This window comes from Coenobita brevimanus, chromosome 102 (genome assembly GCF_032717465.1).
Source record: "Coenobita brevimanus isolate Jiangsu-jjx chromosome 102, ASM3271746v2, whole genome shotgun sequence".
Classification (NCBI taxonomy): domain Eukaryota; kingdom Metazoa; phylum Arthropoda; class Malacostraca; order Decapoda; family Coenobitidae; genus Coenobita; species Coenobita brevimanus.
In genome coordinates, this window is record NC_137055.1 from 3,876,347 (window position 1) to 3,898,628 (window position 22,282).

General features: G+C 41.4%; 1 protein-coding gene across 1 annotated transcript in view; it reads right to left on the minus strand.

Moving 5' to 3' along the window:
* Nucleotides 1-22,282, minus strand: part of LOC145415345 (trifunctional enzyme subunit alpha, mitochondrial-like) — a 58,900-nt gene that overhangs the window by 6,265 nt on the left and 30,353 nt on the right. The gene's annotated exons all lie outside the window — the stretch shown is intronic.

Below are 22,282 nucleotides of genomic sequence, written 5' to 3' on the forward strand. Positions count from 1 at the left end.
CATTTCATTCTCCCTCCCCAACTTCCCCTTCCTCATTCCATCCCCGCACCATCACTCGCCCCCCCACCCACCTTCCCTTTTCTTTCTGGACCCTCCCTCTCAGCCCCTCTTACTCCAGTGTGACTTGCCGCGCATAAAGGAGCCAGTCTATGGCACGGGGTACCGGAGGATAGGTGATTATTTATGACCACGACTGTACATGCGTGACCATATCCGCAAGGTCTGGGGTCAAAAGGTCATCAAGTGCAGAAAATATGAAAAGCGCTAAAATTACCCTTCTCGAGCGAAATCCTAGGACTCTGAAGATTATCAAGCCAAGGTCATGATTCTTGGGTGGAATGTTGCACTAGAAATGCCTTTTAGTGTCGAAACTCACTTCTGGTCGATGACGAAGCTCGGTCCGCTCAGAGACGGCCATCGTCGTCTACCGACTTGTAGCATAAACAATGAGATACTACTGATACTTGATACGAGTGAGATACTTGATACTATTAGGTTTACAAATTTTTAGAAGTTGTCTGCTTCAGAGATAAACTTTGCTGTTTCTTATGGATTTTAATGTACTGAATTCGATTATGGCTAAAAACAGCTGACTGGCTAGTGTTTCTTAGATACTTAATTCTTCATATTTTACATTTATACACATAATGCCAACAGTACATTGTTAATCATGAATTACACACTAATGTATTTCCACCTGTTTGTTACAAGCGAGCGAGCGAAGTGAGCGAGCGAAGTGAGCGAGTGATGTTTACTTCCAGTCAAGTTTGGAAATGAGTGGCCTGAACCGACCCGGCCCTACCCGGCTGTCACGCTAAGCAGAAGTCAATAATTTAACTCCTACGTGGAGTAGAATTGAAATTCTTTCTGCATGTGATACATTCATTCAATAAAATACTTTATCAGCTAAAAATTCACCCGTAAAGGCGTAGGGACCCCCTAGAATCTCGAGTTTTCCAAGGAAGAGTTTGGCTCTAATTCGTTAATGTCTCAATTACGAAATCAAATTAAAAAGATTTTCCTTCGAAACACTGTGTTTTATTGCCATCAGCTCTAACAATTAAATACTGAGACTCCGCCTATTATTTTACATGACCGTTTTTGCCACGTTTTGATGGTGAAATCACCAAGGGAGAACACCCCATTTCTGACTTTATCTCATCATTAACCAAGTTTGTATCGTTTCAGTTTCACCAACACGGCAGGTTCGCAGCAGACAGTGTGGAATTTAGTATTGCGTGTGTGATGAATACTATGGGCCCTCTCTTTACGCCAGCACTTGCTTACCATTGGAACCTATGTTGCTCAAACAAACCCTCAGCTATATTAAGAACTTCGGTTTTCTTCACTTCATAATATGTGTTCCACAATACTCAAAGAGCGAATATAAATTTAATCAGCAGCCGAAAATCATCCAGGGAGAAATCGTCCGGGAGAAACACCCTGTTTCTTACTTTCATCCTGTGATTGATGTATTAAAGGGAAATTGTGATAACATGGCGCTCACTCGCTCGTCACGCACTCACAAAGCTCACTTTCCTGGTGATAGTTTTACAAGAATATATTTGATATGACAGGTATATAAAACACTTATTTTGTATCAGTACACAGTTCGGTCATTATTCAGCTTCTACACAACGCTTATAGTATTATCTTTTGTATTCATGAAATGAAGCATCCCTGGTCACTGCCCAGCAATAATCTGCAGGCATTGATGGGCTCCAATTACCCCAATACCATTATATCATTGCTGTAATGTTCTAGTGAATCCCTCACCATGCTTGCCGCTCACTACTCCGCGGTTTTGTGGAAAGAATGTAGGTGAGAGTACAATAAATTTCATCTTCAGTGACATGTTACAGCCAAACTTTTTGAAAGTTGTAAGGAGGTTTTCCATCAAACCCCTGTAGTTGTCTGTCTTTTTGTTAATCTTGCTGCTAATAGTTTGAAGGCTTGCCAAGCACCCTTTTCTTTGCCACACGATGCACTGTCAAATGCGTCGTCTCAAAGAAGTTCACCAATCTGAAGACCAGCAAAAACACCCTCATTTGCTTTTACTTGTCTTAACCTGGGAAATATCACACAGAGATACATGAAGGCTTCATGGGTTTTGCTCACTGCATTGATAAAGTTCATCAGACCTAGCTTGATGTGTAGGGCAGGTAACAAAATCATACTTTATTTCACAAGTAGTGAATGGTAAACATTTTTCCTCCCTGGCTCCAATATCAGCCAGTCTCTCTTTGTGTAGAGAGACTTTCTTGCAAGACTATCCCATTCACAAAGAAAATAACTGTACTTTGTATATCCTTTCTGCAGACCAAGCAAAATGGCAAGAACCTTCAAGTCACTGCAAAGCTGCCACTGATGTTGGTCATAGTTTATGAACCTCAAAAGTTGTTTCATGTTGTCATAAGTTTCCCTCATATGGATTGCATGACCAACTGGAATGGATGGCAAATCATTGCCACTGTGAAGCAAAACAGTTTTACGACTCGTCTTCGATGAATCAGTGAAAAGTCTTCACACAGCTGGATTATAAACGATGGTGAGTGCTACCATTAGACGTCGATGTTGTCGCAGGCTACAAGATCACCTTCCATCAAGAAGTGGACAAGATTCATATGACGGTCACGGAATATGGAAACCCTAACATCATCTGCCTGGGGATTCTATTGCTGTGGTCTGGAGCCCAACAACTCTGTTTTACTCTTTGGCAGTTTCAAATCCTTCAAAGAATAATTCAGTTCACCATTATGAGGTGTGGTTCAGTGGAAGATGATGGGGCAATATAGTGACGTTGATGGTTCAGAACTACATGTTTCGTAGTTCCCCTCTTCCTCGTCTGATTCAGATGAGAAGGATTCTGGTCCTGTAGGAACAGGCAGACCACTCCCTGGGGTACTGGGAGAATAGCTGATGGAATGGCTGGATATTATTCAGTTCATTTTTTTTCTTTGACAAACTTTTCCCGGCTGAGGGCAGCAAACAGATGCAGCAATTGCTATTCTGATCTGTTGGCTCTCTCCAAATCATTGGTACAACAAACGGCATAGAGTTCCTTCTCTTGATTATCAACTGGCGTAGATTTGTTGCACAAGCGTTGAAGCATATATGTGGAGCCCTGTTCATGTCTTGATCTCCAATTTTGCAGCTAAAATAAGGGCGGTAGGTTTTCTTAACCACAGCAGTAATAATGTACTTTGGTGGCGGAAATGTCACTTCACCACAAATATAGCAGAAATTATCCGCTTTGTTCGCACAAGTACGAGGCAGCACTGCCAACTTTGGCTAGACAGAAATATATCTCTTTGTAAATTCAAACAATAATAATAATATGAGAATGTCGCCGTATAATCTGCAGGGTTTATATACTGCAAAACGTTCATTGATGTACCCTGAGTATTGATTGCACCACCAGTGACGTCTTAGAATGCTATAATGCAATGCATGACACACTAACAGTTTCACGTTGTATCAATGGACAAATCTGCCCAAACTGCCCAAACGCAGTAAAATATATAATTATACATTCAGTCAAATATTTACCCGTGTTCGAATCATCTCTGATCTGAAAAAAGAACCAAGTTCAACTGTTACTCAATTATCCTATGCTATTCAAAAGTCAATGGTGGTAAATACTGGGCATGTGTAATATCTTAATAACTAGAGCCAAATCAGACATTTAAGCATCATTTTCATTGTTAGTGGCCCAAAATTAAGCAAAGTCTGACAATTTTTGTCTCGGAATTATTTTGGCTGTAGGCCAGTGGGTAAAATCACAAAGAAAGGACTTTCATTATGCCATTATGATACCCATTTCCTATATAAGCCCATGTTTGTTTTGGTAACATTTTCTGCACCTATTGGCCAGATATACTGAGGATTCATATATGCGATACATCATCTTTTATTATTTTCTGATAATTAGTTCATTTTTCTCATCTTGTAAACGTCATCTGTTTTATTTTAACATGATTTGAATTAAATTCAGTCAAACTTTCTTAGTTACGACGACAACGATGGTGATGATGATAATGTACCAGAGAGTACAGGGCATTGCGGGTCCCAGACTGCCGCTTCTGTCCAACAAAAAAGGGCCCAAGCGTGGGAGGCTGCCCTATCAGTGGGTGAATAATGGCGGGACGATTAGAGTGCCAAGGAGTGCCTGGAAGGTATGTCTGTAACTCTCCTGGCAGGGTGCCCCGAGGCCACTATCACAGCCACTGGCCACGGCTGGTGGTGTCCCTGCCTGGATCTGGGACTGTGCGGTGTGGGTGGGGCCTGTGGTCTGTCTCCTTCTTTGCTTTTCCGACTGTGACGAAAAATGAATAAAGTAATAATAAAAGCAAGCCTGAAGAGATTAAATCACTCAAGGGGTTCAGAGTGGCATCATGGAATTTGGGTAGTATGAAAGGTAGGGTAGGGGATGTAGCAGAGATCATGAGTAGGAAGCGGGTGGATGTTGGCTGCGTACAGGAAGTCAGGTATAGGAGAGGATCAGCCAGAATAATTGCCAAGAGGGGGCAGAGGTACAGGCTATTTTGGCATGGATGTGTAGACAGAAATGGTGTTGTGGGTGTGTTGGCTGAGGGAAAATGGGTGGAATGTGTCATTAGTGTAATGAGAGTAAATGAAAGGTTTATAGCAGTAACTCATGATTTCATTTATATCGGCATATGCTCCACAGGCTGGCTTGGATGATGTAGAAGAAGGTAGATTCTGAGATGACTTGATATATATGGTAAGTGGTATGGGGAATGATGAGATGTGGTTTTGGGAGGGGACTTATATGGTCGTGTGGGTGAAGCACCTCGAGGATATTAAGGGGTACATGGGGGATGCGCACATAGTACGAGAAATGTGGTAGGAGAAAAAAAATACTCGAAAATGGGAAGGCAATGAACATGACTGTAAGCAACACGCATTTTAGGAAAAGGGAGATTAGGGTGATTACGTGATTGTAAGCAACGTGCATTTCAAGAAAAGAGAGAGTAGGTTGATTACATTATTGCAGGCAACACCAATTTTAGGAAAATCGAGAGCAGTTCAATTACATATGAGTCTGGGTGAATCAGTAGCCAGAATGACCATTTCCTAGTCAGGAGGGGATGATAGGAGGTTGGTGAGGGATGTTATAGAGTGAAGAGTGTGTGCGGCAACACAAATTACTGATATGTGACGTGGTGCTTATGGGGCGGGAGGTGAAGAAGAGGACCTATGCACCGAGGAGGAAAATACTCTCTAATGCAAGAGTTAACTTTTACTCCCAGTCTTTCATTTATGCAACAGGTCAACTCTGGAACTGTTTCCCTCTGTCTGTACTTCCTACTTCCTATGATCTCCAGTCTTTCAAACGCAGTGTGTCCAGGTGTATCGAAATGAACGGATCTTGAATTTGGCTCTCCTTTGTATTGTCTTTGTTTTTTCTTGGAAGGTGAGTTTTGCGGGCTCCTGGCATTTGGCTCCTTCTTTCTTGCATTAAAGAAAAAAAATGGCAGTGCAACAGCAGAGGTCATATGCCGCCGAAAACAAACATTATAAGAAAGTCAAATTACTGTATATAAAAACAAAAACAAAACAAAAAAGCAAAAGAAAATTGATGCATAAAACAAACCAAAAGTATAAAAGAAACAACCAAAACTAAAACATGGTGGAAAGCTAAAGGTTAAAATAGAACATTATCAGAAAACACAAACTGAAATATGATAAAACCCTACAGCTTGTGAAGAAGGCCAGACCTCAACACAAAAGAGAGGGTGCCTCCCCCCATAGCACAAGCCTCCTCCCCAAACACCGGGGTGAGAAGGAACAATCCATCGCCGGCTTGGCATGCCGAGAGGTACCGCCGACAAAGGTCCCCAAGACTAGGGCATTCTACTAGAAGATGCCGCACAGTCAAAGGAACCAGGCGGTCATCACAAAAGTGAGTCGGTGCCTTCTACATTAAAAAATCATGAGTCACCCTAGTGTGGCCAATCCGGAGGTGGGACAAACCTGTCTCCCACTGTTGGGACATTCCCACATACCCCCCATCGCCCAGGTCCTGACGAATGTTGTGGGGCTTGTTCGCCCCTACCGTATCCCACCTCCACTGCCAGCAGAAATGGACAGCCTCCACAGTTGCTCTACATAAATCTTTGGATGAAAAACGATAATGAGGAGAGGAAGGGCGAGAGGCAGCAGCTCTCATCAAAGAGTCAGCACGCTCATTGCCCACGACCCACACATGAGCAGGGACCCAACACAACTGTACAGAGTATCTGCACTTGCGTAATAAGAAGAGCCACTCCAATATAGACAGGACTAGGGGATGTAATCAGATGCCACGGGACAAAGCTTGCAAGGCACTAGCTGAGTCACTAAAAATGGTAAAAGAAGCTGGAGGGAAACTAAAAATCAATTCAAATGCAACTATAATAATAAGTTCTGCAGTAAAAACAGATGCAGAAGAAGGGAGACTCCCACCATGGCTAAACTTACTGAAAATGACACCAAAGCCTGTCCCCGCACAGGATTTGGATCCACTAGTATATACAGGGATCGACTCGCTGTGAGCAGAGGCATGTTCTAAATATTTAGACAGAGCTGCCTGTCAGGAAAGAGAGGCTTTCCTCTCAGGGAAGTAAACACATGGTCGTACCTCTGGAAGAAGCCAGGGAGCCACTTGGGGAACATGCACAGAGCAAACAGGGGAGGATTGAATACCCAACTCCCCCATGGCAGTCTTCACTCTATACCCAAACGAGTGAGGACAGCAAGGATGGGTGTTATAAAAGGGAAGAAGAACGACCTCTGTGACAGCCTTACAACACAGTGAGGCAGGAAGACAGTGAAGGCGATGCCAACACTGCACTGTGAAGGACTGGAGGCGGAGATCCAGTGGCGGTTCGTTTGCATCAACCAATAGACTAGGAATGGGGTAAGACCAGAAAGCCCCAGTTGACAAATGGATTCCAGCATGATGGATTGAATTTAGTGGCCGCAGCCATTCCTAGTTGCACAAGAGTATACCACACACCCATAGTCCAATTTGCTCCTTACTAAGGCACGGGTAAAGGCAGAGCAGGGTGGTTCTGCCAGTGTCCTAAGACAAGTGAGGCAGTCCGTAGGAGAGACAGAACGCGGAGGCACGATAGTCGTAACGAACGGATATGAGGAACCCACGTCAGTCTCCTGTTGATAAGTCCAAGAAACCTTGTCTCTTCCACACATCGCACCCTGTGGCCATATAAATGAAGGTCAGTGTCAGAGTGAACACCTCTCATGGGGCAGAAATGCAAGGCCACCGTTTTTGTTGGTGAGAAACGGAAGCCATGCATGGTGGCCCAATGAGAGACTCTGTCCAGGGCGAACTGCATGCGACGTTCAGCCACAGATATTCACGAAGCAGCATACCAAAGAGCTAGATCATCAACATACAGTGAGGCATACACCACCTCTGAAACAGAGGACACAATACTGTCCAATGCTATAGCAAAAAGGGTCACGGTAACGACGCTTCCTTGAAGCACCCCTTCCTCCTGAGGGTACAGAGGAAACAGGGTGACACCAACCCAAACCCTGAATGAACAGCCATGCAGAAAATTCAATTTAAATAAGGACAGCCTGTCATATAGACCAAAGAATGGAGTTGTTTGAAGATATCAAACCGCCATGTAGTATCATATGCCTTTTCTAGGTCAAAGAAAATGCTCACCAGATGCTGCTGTCTAGCAAATGCGTCATATGCCGCAGCCTCAAGATGGACAAGTGCATCCATTGTTGAGAGATTTTCGAAAACTAAACTGACACCAACAGACAGTCATTCCTTTCGAGTATGTACAGTACATTAGGCGCTTATTGACCATTTTCTCAAATAATTTACACATACAAGATGTTAGGGCAATTGGACAATATTCCAGGGGACTGTAACCTGCCTTCTCTGGTTTCCGGAACAGCAGGACAATAGCCTCACGCCAAGAGGTGGGAAGAGTCCCTCCAGATTCTGTTAAACAGGCTGAGGAGAAATGACGGTGCATCACTATCCAGGTGCCGAAGCATCGCGTAGGGAATATCATGCGGTCTTGGTTAGGTGTCATGACAGAGGGAAAGGACAGATTGGAGTTCGCACTAAGAGAATAGGAAGTTGTAAGACTCCACATTCCCTGAACGGATGTTCACCATCCTAGCCTCCTATACCTCCTGATGTCTGGCAAAATTGGAGACCTATACTCAGCTTTTCTTTTTTTTTTTAAATCAAGACGAAGATGCACTTGACAGGTTGGTAATGACTGGCTGAATGCAAAACGTTCAAATAACTTATTTACTAACCCAAACTTCTCCCCCAGATATATGTTGTCAAATAATAATACTAACGAGTAATGAAGTTATGAAGTAATGTTGCATTCGGTCAATCATCACCAACCTATCAAGTACATCTTCGCCTCAAGAAAAAAAAAAAAAAAAAAATGAGTAGTATCTCTGTGACTGACCGTCACAAAGATCTACGTAAAAATATCGGCCACAACTGCAGGGTCACCACCAGGCTCCCCATTAGACATCAGCACGGGGGACCTGCCTTAAGTGAATTTTCCCTAAATCTTTCGCGCCCTCTTCCGCACTTGAGATACTGACATCTTAAGAGTTTACGGATGACACATAAGCCATCCAAGAATTCTGCATAGCTTCTTTGAGTACTTGACGAGTCTTAGCTCACGCTTCCCTGAATTCAACAAGATTATGCTCTGTTCTGTATCTACAATAACGTGAGAAAGCTATGTTCTTAGCACATACAGCAACACTGCAATCCTCATTCCACCATGGGACAGGTCGATAGCTATACATGCCAGAGGTTTTACTGTAGGAACAGAATGAAGGCAGCAGAATGCAGAACTGTGGTAAAGAACGAAACAGCCTCATCAGTATGTGGAAAGTCTGCAATTGAGACATTAACAGAAATCAAAGAAGAGAGAAAAGGAACCAATGGCCTTATCCAACCTCCACCCTGGTAGACGGGAACAAGGACTAAATACCGCTGCAGCAAGGAGGATGGGAAAATGATCACTCCCACGTAGATTCTCCATAGCCTCCCAGGTAAAATCCAGGAGGCAATCAGGAGAGCAGACAGAGAGGTCAACTGCAGTAAATGAACCTGTTTTGGTGTGAAAATGTTTAAACCCCCCACTACTGAACAGGGCAAGATCCTCATCCTCCAAGAGGGACGCTAACAAACTCCCATGTTGGTTAACAAGAAAGTCACCTCACAAGGGGTGGCAACAATTAAAATCCCCTAGGAGAAGAAAGAGCATAGTTAACTGACCAAGAAGGTTCTCAAGATCCGTCCTACGGACTGGTGTGTTGGGTGGTAAATAGGTGAAACAAACTGTATACCAGTGGTGAGCATACAACCGTATAGCAACACACTAGAGGTCAGACTGGAGGTGGACTGGTCGATAAGGGACGTTAGCCCTCACCAAAACAGCACTACCACTAACAGGACCCTGGGTTGGCAATGAGTAAAATGCATAGTACCCAGCTGGTGCACGAGCAGTGGCAAAACCTACAGGAGTTTCTTGGAGACACACATAGAAAGGAGAAGTCAGGAAGGTCAGCAGCTCCTCCCAATTACCACGCAGCCCTCGATAATTCCATTGCAGGATGCAGAGTATGCCATAGTTCCCATGTTTGAAAGAATCAGGATAGGGGGCGAGACAACCCTACCCCTGACAAGCAACCAGACTTAGGTGCTGCTTAGAAGTACCCTTAGAATAGGACTGCCTGGCACCATTATGGTGCACATTGTGCCGACCGGCAGAAGATAACCTGGAGGAGGAAGAAGAAGGCCAGACAATGGTCTTCTGTATTGGAACAATAGATAGGAAAATGCACAGTTGAAAAGCCAAACAGTAAGGGATGTCTTGTATGGCGAGATGAATAGGTTTATGGCTGAATAAGGAGGTGTTGACTTGATAAAAGTGTTATCAACCAGTACTCAGCTCTCAAGAACAATCTCCTGAGAGTTAACCTACTGATTCAGAGTTAACCTATTGATCCTGTGCAGGCTGCAAAGGACGTATACAGAGCAAAATCTGCGTCTCAGAGATATTTAATGGATAATCGAAACAGTGTTGAAAGGAAGAATACGGTATTTTAGTTGGCAAGTGAAATCACGAGAGAAAACAAGGATTTCTTAGGTGAGCAACGTGTGAAGAAGGATGAAGGAAAGGTAGTGGTGGGCAGTGAGGATACTGAAGACGTCTGGAGTGACAGCAGTATAACCTGATGCTGAAAGGGTAGTCTGACTGGAACACAGAGGGTTTGGAATCAATGGATCCAGTGTTTGTCCCTTGGCCTTTGACTGATGCTGCTATTGTGGGCAGGGCAATAAGCAGGATGCAGCTGGGGAAGGGGGCAGGTGTGTCTGAGTTTACTGCTGAAATACTGACGGCCTCAGGAGATACTGGAGTGGCTTTAATTAAAGATTTGCTTAATACGATTATATATGAGAATGTTGTCCCAGATGACTGGCTGAAGAGTGTGACTGTAACTGTGAACGATGGGGAAGGTGGTGCCCTGGAAAGAGGATATTATAGAGGCATAAAACTCTTGGACCAGATAATTAAGGCAATGTAGAGAGTCCTAGATGATATGATTAAGAAAATTATGAATACTGATGAGACGCAGTTTTGGTTCATGCTGGGCAAAGGGACCACTGGCCATATTCACTGATCAAGAACTTCAAGAAAAATATACAGGAGAGAAAAGGACGTCGTACTTTGTTTTTGTTGATATCGAGAGAGATTTTGATGGTCCCTATGGAGGTAGTGAAGTGGACAATGAGAAAGCTTGAGAGTGAGGAGTGCCTGGTTAGTGGTTATGGCTATGAATGAAGGTGCTTACACCAAGGTGAGATGGAATGGAGAAGTGAGCGATGAGTTTCCATGAATGTTGGCATGCATAAAGGGTCAGTCTTAAGCCCCATATTGTTTGTCATGGCTCTTGGAACTCTTTCACGAAACTTCAGAAACGGACTCGTATGGGAGATGTATGCTTCTGACTTGGTGTTGACTGCAAAAATTGAATGGGAGGCGAAGGAAAAATTTAGGAAGTGGAGAGACGGAATGGGGCACAAGAAATAGAGAGTAAATGTAGATAAAACAAAAGTGACGATATCTAGTGCTGGTGGTGGTGCTGTCAAAGCAGAGGGAGATTAGCCATGTGCTGTTGTCCACAAGGGTGTTGGAGGTAACTCCATCCTGTGCAGTAGTTGTGATTAGTGGGTGCATACGAAATGTAGTGCGAGATAATGCTGATTTTGTTTAAGCATTGTGTCGGGGACAGCATGTAGTGACAGTCAGGCGCGAAAAGACTGATCTTGTAGCGAGTCGCTTGAGTATGTGGAAATATTTTGTCATTTGTGGGACATGTTATGACCTGGAGGTGAGGCTGGAACGAGCTCTGTGGCTAGGATATGGAGTGGTTGGTGGAAGTTCAGGGAGCTGTTGCCCCTCCTGACACTGAGAGGGCTCCCCCTCCGTGCTAAGGGATCTTTGTATGCGGCATGTGTTAGAAGCGTAATGTTATGTGGCAGCGAGACCCAGGCAGTAAAGGAACAGGATACTTGTAGTGTCAAATGTGCAGAAATGACAGTTAGTAGATGAATGTGTAGTGCATCCTTGAACACAAGACCTGGGGGGCTAGGTTTACAACTGAGGAGTTCTGAGGAAGGATGGGACTCGAGTGTATTGATGTTGTAATGAGGAGGGGTACCTGTGGATTGAGATGGTTTGGGTATGTGTAAAGAATGGAGGAAGACAACTGGGTGCAGGAAGTAAGATGTGTTAACGTCGGGGGTAGAGGTGTGAGAGGCAGACCTAGTAAGACCTGGGACAAAGTCAAAATGTTACCAAGGGATAAGAGACTGAAAAGGAAAGCTACCAGAGATCGAGCAGTGTGGAGGGACGACGCATGCAAGCATGTTGCAGCCTTTATAAATGATACGAACGATAGGATATTATTATTATTATTATTATTATTATTATTATTATTTATAATATTCCTGAAAATTCCCACATCCCTATGGGAAGAGTTCTTGTTTTTGTCAATATTATTAATATTATATTATCAATATTGTTATCATTATTATTATTATTATTATTATTATTATTATTATTAATTATTATTTTATTACTACTTCTTTTTTCATTGCAATATTTCAAAGGCTATTTGGCCAAGAGCCTTCAAACTTGATCAACTTAGTCGAATAGAGATCCGCTTCTTTTGGCCAAATATGGTTGTAATACGTTATACAGATCTCCGGCTATTATCCAGAACGCAGAAAAGTCAGTCAGCCTTGCTATCTGAAGAACGGCTTGATCTAGGAAGCTGAAAATTCACCAAAATATAGCCTCACGGGGGACGCGATGGAGGAACGAGACTGGTTCCAGTCGGTTCTTTATTCTCAGAGGTCGCCTGGAGTAAAAAAATTGGGACTCTTCTGGATATTCTGGATATCACCAAATTTTCCATGAAGTTACAGCCATCAAACTTGGTGGACTTACAGATTGAGATGACCAAAGGTGACATGAGCAAGATCAGTGACCTTCGCCTCGCCTGGGATTACAAAAAGAATATCGGACTTCTCCAGATATTCCTGATATCACCTGATTTTCAATGAATAATTATAGGAAGACCCACCAAACTTGGTGGACTAGTAGACTGTGACTACCTGAGGTGACATACACAAAATCAGTGACCTTGACGTCAACAGCCCGGCTCATGGTTGGGAACGGATGAGGGAAGTTTTTATCAAAATTATCAAATTGATCAGTCAGGTATAATTATTCCCTTGTACAAAGGAAAAGGGGAAAAAGGAGAGTGTGGTAATCATAGCGGCATTTGTCTTCTTACTGTAATAGGAAAAGTATATGCTAGGATACTTACTGACAGAGTTAGGAAAATAACAGAGGAATTAGTTGGACAAGAACAGGGAGGCTTTAGGAAGGGAAGAGGTTGTGTAGATCAGATATTCATTCTTACATCTTCAGTGGAAAAGTTTCTAGAGAAGAGAAAGAAGTGGTATGCGGCCTTCATGGATTTGGAGAAAGCACATGACAGGGTGGATAGACAAGGATTGTGGAAAGTATTAAGAATATATGAAGTAGATGGGAAGTTGTTGACTGCTGTGAAGAGTATGTATGAGGGTGCTAAGGCTGCACTGCGTGTGGATAGTGAACTGAGTGAATTCTTCTATTTGAAGGTTGGATTGAAAAAGGGATGTGTCATGTCTCCATGGATGTTCAGTCTGTATATGGAGAGGGTTATAAAAAAGATACAAGGTAGGGCAGTGGATGTTTAGAGGGCAGTGTCTGGAAACTCCCTGTACTGTAGTTCAGTGACGCCGAAGGGAGCGGCAAGGCTTAGTGAATGAGTTTGGGAGAGTGTGTAAGAAACGGAATCTAAAGGTGAATGTAGGGGAGAGTAAAGTTGTGGTCTTCGAGAGAAGTGAGGTCAGTGAACGTACAGTGAGGATGGATGAGAAGGAAATGGAAAATGTGAGTGCGTTTAAGTACTTGGGTGGTGTGATGAGTAAGGATGGAAGTTTAGAGGGTGAATGCTTGAAAGGGTACAAGAGGGAAGAAAGGTTGCTGGTTCCTTGAAAGCAGTGATAAGAAACAGGGAAGTGAGCGTGGAAGTGAAGAAGCTACTACATGACTGTATTGTGATACCAACTCTAATGTATGGAAGTGAAGCTTGGACGTTGTCGGAGGAACAGAAGTCCAGAGTGAAAGCAGTGGAAATGACTTATTTGAGAGAAGCGTGTGGAGTCACATGGAGAGACAGGCTGACAAATGAGAAATTGAAGGAGCGTTGTGGTGTTGATGTGGATATGATAGGAAGCATTAGGAGAAACACACGGAGGTGGTTTGGCGATGTGGAGAGGATGGAAAGTGAGAGACTGACGAGGAGAGTGTATGTGAGTGAGGTGGAGGGGGGAAGAGGGAGGGGGATGCCAAGGATGAGATGAAGGGATGCAGTGGAGAGGTATATGAGAGAGGGGGATGTGACCTGGGAACAGGGCAATGAAATGGCGGGGGACAGGGCGACATGGAGGCGAATTGTTTTGGGCCATCCCTTACGGGATTAAGGCATCTGGCAATTGATAGATAGATAGATCAAAATTATTGTTACTATTATAGCTTCAAACATCCCAGTGGGAAATTTTCTTGTTTTTTTTTTTTTCATTATTATCATTATTAGTTATAATTTTATTATTATTATTATTATTATTATTATTATTATTACTTATTTTCAAAATTGCAATATTCTAAAGGTTATTTGGCAAAGACCCTTCAAACTTGATCAACCTAGTCGGACAGCTGTCCTAATCTTTTGGCCAAATTATTATGGTGGCATCCTCCAAACGGATCACTGCATACCATCCAGAACACAGATACTTAAGCTAGGAAGCTGAAATTTTACTGCAAAATGGTCTCAAGGTGAATGCAGTGCAGAAAAGGAGTATGGGTGCATTAAGTTGATTATTCTCTAAGATCGTTTGGGGCCAAAAATAGGGACTTTTCCAGATGCTCAGGATGTCACCTAATTTTCCATGAAGGATTAAAGCTAAAGCCACCAAACATGGTGAACTTATAGATGGGATGACCTAAGGTGACATGCACAAGATCAAAGACCTTGACCTCGCCTTGGGTAAAATACTGGGACTTTTCCGGATATTCAGGATGCCACATAATTTTCCAGGAAGGATTAAAGCCAGAGCCACCAAACTTGGTGGACTTATAGACTATGACCTAAGGTGACATGCAAAAGACCAGTGATCTTGACCTCGTCTGTGGTAAAGAGCTGTGTCTTTTCCTGATACTCCGAATGTTACCTAATTTTCCATGAACGAATAAACTTTGACCCACCAAACTAGGTGGAATAATAGACTATCATGACCTAAGGTGACATGAACATGATCAGTGATCTTAACCTCGCCTCGGGTTAAGAACTGGGACTTTTCTGGATATTCCAGATGTCACCTAATTTTCCATGAAGGACTAAAGTACAGCAACAGAACTTGGTAGACTTATAGACTGTGATGACCTAAGGTGACATGGCCAAGATTAGAGACTTGACATTAAGGCCCCTTTATAACTCGATTTCAAGTAGGTTATGGATATGGGAAGTATTTCTTTATCAAAATTGTACTTTGACACTTTTACGGTGTTCTAGTTATAATAATAACTAGTTATAATAATAATAATAATAATAATAATAATAATAATAAATATAATAATATCAATATTAATAATAATACTAATAATAGTAATTACTAGTACTACCACCACAATTTTAATTATTATTATTATTATTATTATTATTATTATTATTATAATCTTCATCATTATTATTGTTGTAACACCAGTACAGTGGTGAGTTATATTTAGCTTATTATTATTATTATTATTACTATTATATAGAGTATATAGAGGTTGGGGGAGTGGACTTTCTGAAAACCACTACTTGGTGGTCAGAATCAAAATCCAAATGAAATGGAGAAATAGAAGAAAGGAACCACAGGAGGCAGTAGTTCATACAAGGTGAGGGGGAAGGTTACAAGAGGATGGAAAAAAGGCAGAAAATAAGAGGGAAGTGGAGGAGTGATTGGGTAAATATGGATTGGAGCAGATGGGGGACGTGGAAGGCGTGTGCAAGATATTCACAGAAGAAATCTGTGCAGCATGTGAGGTGGTGTGTGGGGTGAAGAGAAGACGAAAGGGGGTGCAGGGAACAGCATGGTGGACTGAAGAGGTGATTCAGGCTGTGGCACAAAAAAAACAAAAGTATATGGTGAGTGGATGAGAAACAGGGGCGTGGAAGAAGTTGTGTGACGGAAGAGAGTTATATGTAAAGAGGAAGAGAGAGGTGAAAAGATCAGTAAGAGAGAGCAAGAAGAGAGTGGATGAGGGAATTAAGTAATTTGAGTGGAAAGTGGAGGGAATGTAAGAAAATGTTCTGGCAAGTGGTAAAGAGAATTAGACAGGGTGCCAAGGAAGTTAGCTGAGGAGTGAAAGATAAAAATGGTAGAATACTAGTGGAGAAGGGAGAGAAAATGAGCAGATGGAAAGAACACTTTAACGAATTGTTGAACACAGAGAATGAAAGTAATGCCAGTGTAAGTGGCTGGGGAATGGCTGGGAGACGGAAGGATGTGAGACGAGAGGAAGAAATCAGTAGGACGAAAGTGCGGAAGCAATGAAGAAAGGTAAAATGTGGGAAGCCCGGGGAATTAATGGAGTATGTGGTGAAATGCTGAGGCATGGGGAAGTGATAATAGTTGAATGGATATGGAAGATGTGCAGATTGGCCTGGGAGAAAGGTAGAGTTCCGGAAGATTGGACGTCAGGTATAATTATCCCCCTGTACAAAGGAAAAGGGGGGAAAAAAATACTGAATGTGGTAATCACAGGGACATTTGTCTTCTTAGTATAATAGCAAAAGTATAAAGTGGGATACTTATTGACAGAGTTACGGAAATAGCAGAGGATTAGTTGGAGAAGAACAGGGAGGTATTATGACGGGAAGAGGTTGTGTGGATCATATATTCATTCTTACATCTTTAGTGGAAAAGTTTCTAGAGAAGGGAAAGAAACTGTATGAGGCCTTCATGGTTTTGGAGAAAGCATTTCACAGGGTGGATAGACAAAGACTGGAAAGTATTAAGAATATATGGAGTAGATGGAAAGTTGTTGAATGCCGTGAACAGTACGTATGAGGGTGCGAAGGCTGTGGTGCGTGTTGATAGTGAGCTGAGTAAAATTTTTCCATTTGCAGGTTGGATTGAAACAGGGATGTGTCATGTCTGCATGGTTGTCCAATCTTTATATGGATGGGGTTATAAAACAATGGATGTTGAAACGGCCCTAGTGAGAGAGGGCAGTGTTTGAAATTCCCTGTACGGTTGCTTGCAGATGATACTGTGTTAAGTGAGGACGAAGGGGAGTGGCAAGGCTTGGTGGATGAGTCAGGGAGAGTGTGTGAGGAACGGAATCTAAAGGTGAATGTGGGGATGAGTAAAGTTATGGTCATCGAGAGAAGTGAAGTCTGTAAATCTACAGTGAGGTTGGATGAGGAGGAAATGGAAAATGTGAGTGCGTTTAAGTAATTGGGTAGTGTGATGAGACAGGACAGAAGTTTAGAGGGTGAAGTGCTTGAAAGGATACAGCAAGGAAGAAGGGTTGCTGGTTCCTTGAAAGCAGTGATAAGAAACAGGGAAGTGAGCATGGAAGTGAAAAAGTTATTACATGACAGTATTGTGATACCAACTCTAACGTATGGAGGTGAAGTTTGGACGTTGTTGGAGGAACAGAAGTCCAAAGTGAGAGAAGTGGAAATGAGTTAGGTGTGAGGAGCATGTGAAGTCACACGGAGAGACAGACTGACAAATGTTGAAGTGAAGTAGAGTTGTAGTGTGGATGTGGATGTGATAGGAAGTGTTAGGAGAATCACAATGAGGTAGTTTGGCCAAGTGGAGGGGATGGAGAATGAGAAACTGACGAGAAGAGTGTACGTGAGTGAGGTGGAGGGGGGGAGAGGGAGGGGGAGGCCAAGGATGAGGTGGAGGGATGGAGTGAGCAGGTATATGAGAGAGGAGAGTGTAAGCTGGGGGTAGGACGATCAAATGGCGGGGGACATGGCGACATGGAGGCGATTTGTTTGTGGCCACCCCTTATGGGATTAAGGTGTCTGGCAATAAAGATTATTATTATTATTATTATTATTATTATTATTACACCAGTGACAAGTTATATTGTTATTGTCAATATTATTATTATAAATATTATTTCTTACAAGTATGTAAATTGCTCGTAATCCCATAATTTCAATTCTATGGCCACGATACTTGGCCATCTGAGTCTCCCAGCTAGTGGCTTTATATGACCCAATATCATCCAGTTCCCAGTACTGGTTTTCTAGTTATATATAGCCAGACACCTATAGAAATGGTATGTTTGCAGATTCCTAGAAACCGTTAAAGGTACAAACTTGAAATTGTTGGGACATACGCAATGTCAAGGAACAGGTCTGAAATGACTGTGGGACCATTTGGAACAGTAGTTTCTGTGGATCTTCTAGAAGTCAACTGAAACTTGCTTAGGGTCATTGAGTGCACAATTTAAATGAAAAAAAAAAAAAAAAAAGAAGATAGAACTGAACTACAATCACCAATTTTGGAACAATTATAGAACTTGATATGCTATGTATGGCTACCATGTATGAATGACCTTGACTCAAAACTCAAGGTTTCAACCAAAGTCCAACATTTGCTTTTTTTTTTTTTTTTTTAACAGATCACTCTTTGTGAGCCCGTTGAAATCAACAGTTCCAAAGCTATTTATTGAGGAATAAATCAGCCCCTGCAGTCGAACTGAGGAAGAAATTGGATGACCTTTTCCTGTGGTGAGTTATAGAAAATGCAAATGGTAATTTCCATTTTCTACTTATTGTTGTTATTATTATTATTATTATTATTATTATTATTATTATTATTATTATTATGTCATGTATATGAGAGAGGGGGGTGTGAGTTGGGAGCAGGGCAGTGAAATGGCGGGGGACAGGGCGACTTGGAGGCGATTTGTTTGTGGCCACCCCAAACGGGATTGAGGCGTCTGGCAATAGATAGATAGATAGATAGATTATTATTATTATTATTATTACTTTACGTACTTTAAACTTGCGATACTTCGTAGTCTATGTGACATAGAACCTTGAAACTTGTTCAAATTAGTTGGACAGCTGTCCGCTTCTTTTGGCCAAATATGGGTGCAATCAGGAACTGCATCTCCAGATATTATCCGGAACACAGAAAAGTGAGTCATTCTCAAGAACCACTTGAGATAGGATACTGAAATTTGATACAGTGCAGCCTAAAGGTGGACGTAGTGCAGAAAAGATTATGCTTCCAATCAGTTGTTTATTTTCTGTGATTGCCTGGGGTCAAAAATTGAGGCTGCTCCAGATATTCCGCACGTCACCTAGTTTTCCATGAAGGACTAATGCTACAGCCACCAAACGTAGTGGACTTATGGACAGTGACGACCTAAGGCGCCATGCACAGGATCAGCAATGTAGACCTCAATGTCTCTTTATAGATAGACTTATACTATTCAATGACTGTGGAAAGTTTTTCTTTGTCAAAAGTCTTTTTTTCAGTTTTATGGTGTTTTAGATAAAACTCCCCACATCCCTGTGGGAAGTTTTCATATTTTTGTCAATATCATTATTATTATTTTTCTGGTTTAATATTAAAATGCCATATTTTAAAGCCCAGGGCCTTAAAACTTGGTCAACTTAGTCAGACAGCTATCCGCGTCTTTTGGCCAACTATGGCGGCAATCTATCAAGTGAATCTCCAAATATTATTTGGAACACAGAAAAGCAGGCCAGCCACTCTAACTCAAGAACTGCTTAAGCTAGCACGCTGAAAATTTACTACAGCATAGCCTTATGGTGGCCGCAGTGCAGAAAGGAGTATGGTTCAATAGTTGATTATTCTCTGAGACCTCCTGGGGAAAGAAATTAGGGCTATCCCAGATATTCTGGATGTCACCTAATTTTCCATGAAGGATTAAAGCTAGAGCCACCAAATCTGGTGGACTTATAGACTGCGATGACCTAAGGTGACATGCACAAGATCAGTGACCTTGACCTCCAGGTCCCATTATAGCTCAGATTATAGTTGGCAAGGCTCTGGAAAGATTTTTATCAAAATTGTCCTTGGAGAGTTTTATGGCGTTTTGGCTATTATTATTATTATTATTATTATTATTATTATTATTATTATTATTATTATTGTTATTATTATTAATCATCATCATCATCATCATCATCATCATCATCATCATCATCACTCTTATTATTATTATTATTATTATTATTATTATTATTATCATTATTATTATCTATCTATCTATCTATTGCCAGACGCCTCAATCCCGTTTGGGGTGGCCACAAACAAATCGCCTCCAAGTCCCCCTGTCCCCCGCCATTTCACTGCCCTGCTCCCAACTCACACCCCTCTCTCTCATACACCTCTCCACCCCATCCCTCCATCTCATCCTCGGCCTCCCCCTCCCTCTTCCCCCCTCCACCTCACTCACATACACTCTCTTTGTCAGTCTTTCACCCTCCATCCTCTCCACTTGGCCAAACCACCTCAGTGTGTTCCTCATAACGCTTCCTATCACATCCACATCCACACAACAACGCTCCTTTATACCCTCATTCGTCAGCCTGTCTCTCCATGTGACTCCACAGGCTCCTCTTAAATAACTCATTTCCACTGCTCTCACTCTTGACTTGTGTCCTTCCAACAACGTCCAAGCTTCACTTCCGTACGTTAGAGTTGGTTTCACAATACTGTCATGTAGTAACTTTTTCACTTCCATGCTCACTTCCCTGTTTCTTATCACTGCTTTCAAAGAACCAGCAACCTTTCTTCCCTGCTGTACAGTTTCAAGCACTTCACCCTCCAAACCTCCATCCTTACTCATCACACTACCCAAGTACTTAAACGCACTCACATTTTCCAATTCCTCACAATCCAACCTCGCTGTACATTCACTAACTTCACCTCTCTCAAAGACCATCACTTTACTTTTCCCTACATTCACCTTTAGATTCCGTTTCTTACACACTCTCCCAAACTCATCCACCAAGCCTTGCAGCTCCCCTTTGTCTTCACTCAACAACACAGTATCATCTGCAAACAATAGTACAGGGAGTTTCCAAACACTATCCTCTCTCACCAGGGCCACTCCAACATCCACTACCTTACCTTGTACCTCTTTTATCACCCCATCCATGTACAGATTGAACAACCATGGAGACATGACACATCCCTGTTTCATCCCAACTTTCAAAGAGAAAAATTCACTTAGTTCACCATCCATTATTATTATTATTATTATTATTGTTATCATCATCATCATCATTATTACTGTTATTATTATTATTATTATTATTATTATTATTATTATTATTACTACTACTACTACTACCGGTACTACTACTACTACTGCTACTATTATTATTATTATTATATTTATTATTATTATTATATTTATTATTATCATATCTATTATTATTATTATTACCGGTATTATTTTTATTATCATTATTATTATTATTATTATTAGTTATTATTATTATTATTATTACCGGTATTATTATTATTATTATCATTATTATTATTATTATTATTATTATTATTATTATTATTATTATTATTATTATTATTATCATTATTAGTTATTATTATAATTATTATTATTATTATTATTACAGGTATTATTATTATTATTATCATTATTATTATTACTATTATTATTATTATTATTATTATTATTATTATTATTATCATTATTATTATTATTATCATTATTATTATTATTATTATTATTATTATTATTATTGTAAAGGGTAATACTTGAAATTAAGGTTATGATATGGCGATAATTATTAAGATAATCGGCATTGTTTATGATGATGATGATAATGATGACGACGATTATGATGGTGGTGATTGTGTTTTTGTGAGTAATGATAATATCATAATATTAACAAAAATGAACACTCACAGAGTGCAACACCTGCGCACATTAATTAGTCTAAAGGTCGAGCACTGGACTTGTCTTGTGACCTTCATTTTCGACTGACTCCTCTGAAAATTGAAATACTTCATCCATACCTGACTCTTAACTATTCCACAAAGTTTAGTCCAAATCGGACCAAAATTGAATTGACTTTGTCTTGGGACCTTGACATTTGACATTTCTCTAAGACCCTGACCAATTACTGATTGTTCTCAATACCGATTTCTTTCTCGTTGCCTAGGCCTCGTTTTAAAGCGGATAGAAATAGTAAAAACAATTAACGCCGACTTGGCCCTGTGACACTGACCTTTGACCTATTCCCGAACCGCAACCTTTCCACCAAGACTGGCAAAAACAAATCACAGTTACGACAGGGACTTCATTGTGAATATGTTGGAGTACCCCAGCCTTGAGTGTTAGGTCCTTTAGTACAATAACAGGGACATAGCAATCGTCTCTGTAGCAAGGGCTGTCGTAAATGTATATTCAAAGCATTTTACTGTTACCCACGACAGCCAAATTAGATCTTTTTTTTTTTCTTACCTTCGACGACCTTAACTAGGCCAAGAGAGTACTTTCCAACAGGAGGGGTTAGATACAGATTTCAATAACTCTCTCAAGGGTAGGGTGCTCCCCTAATC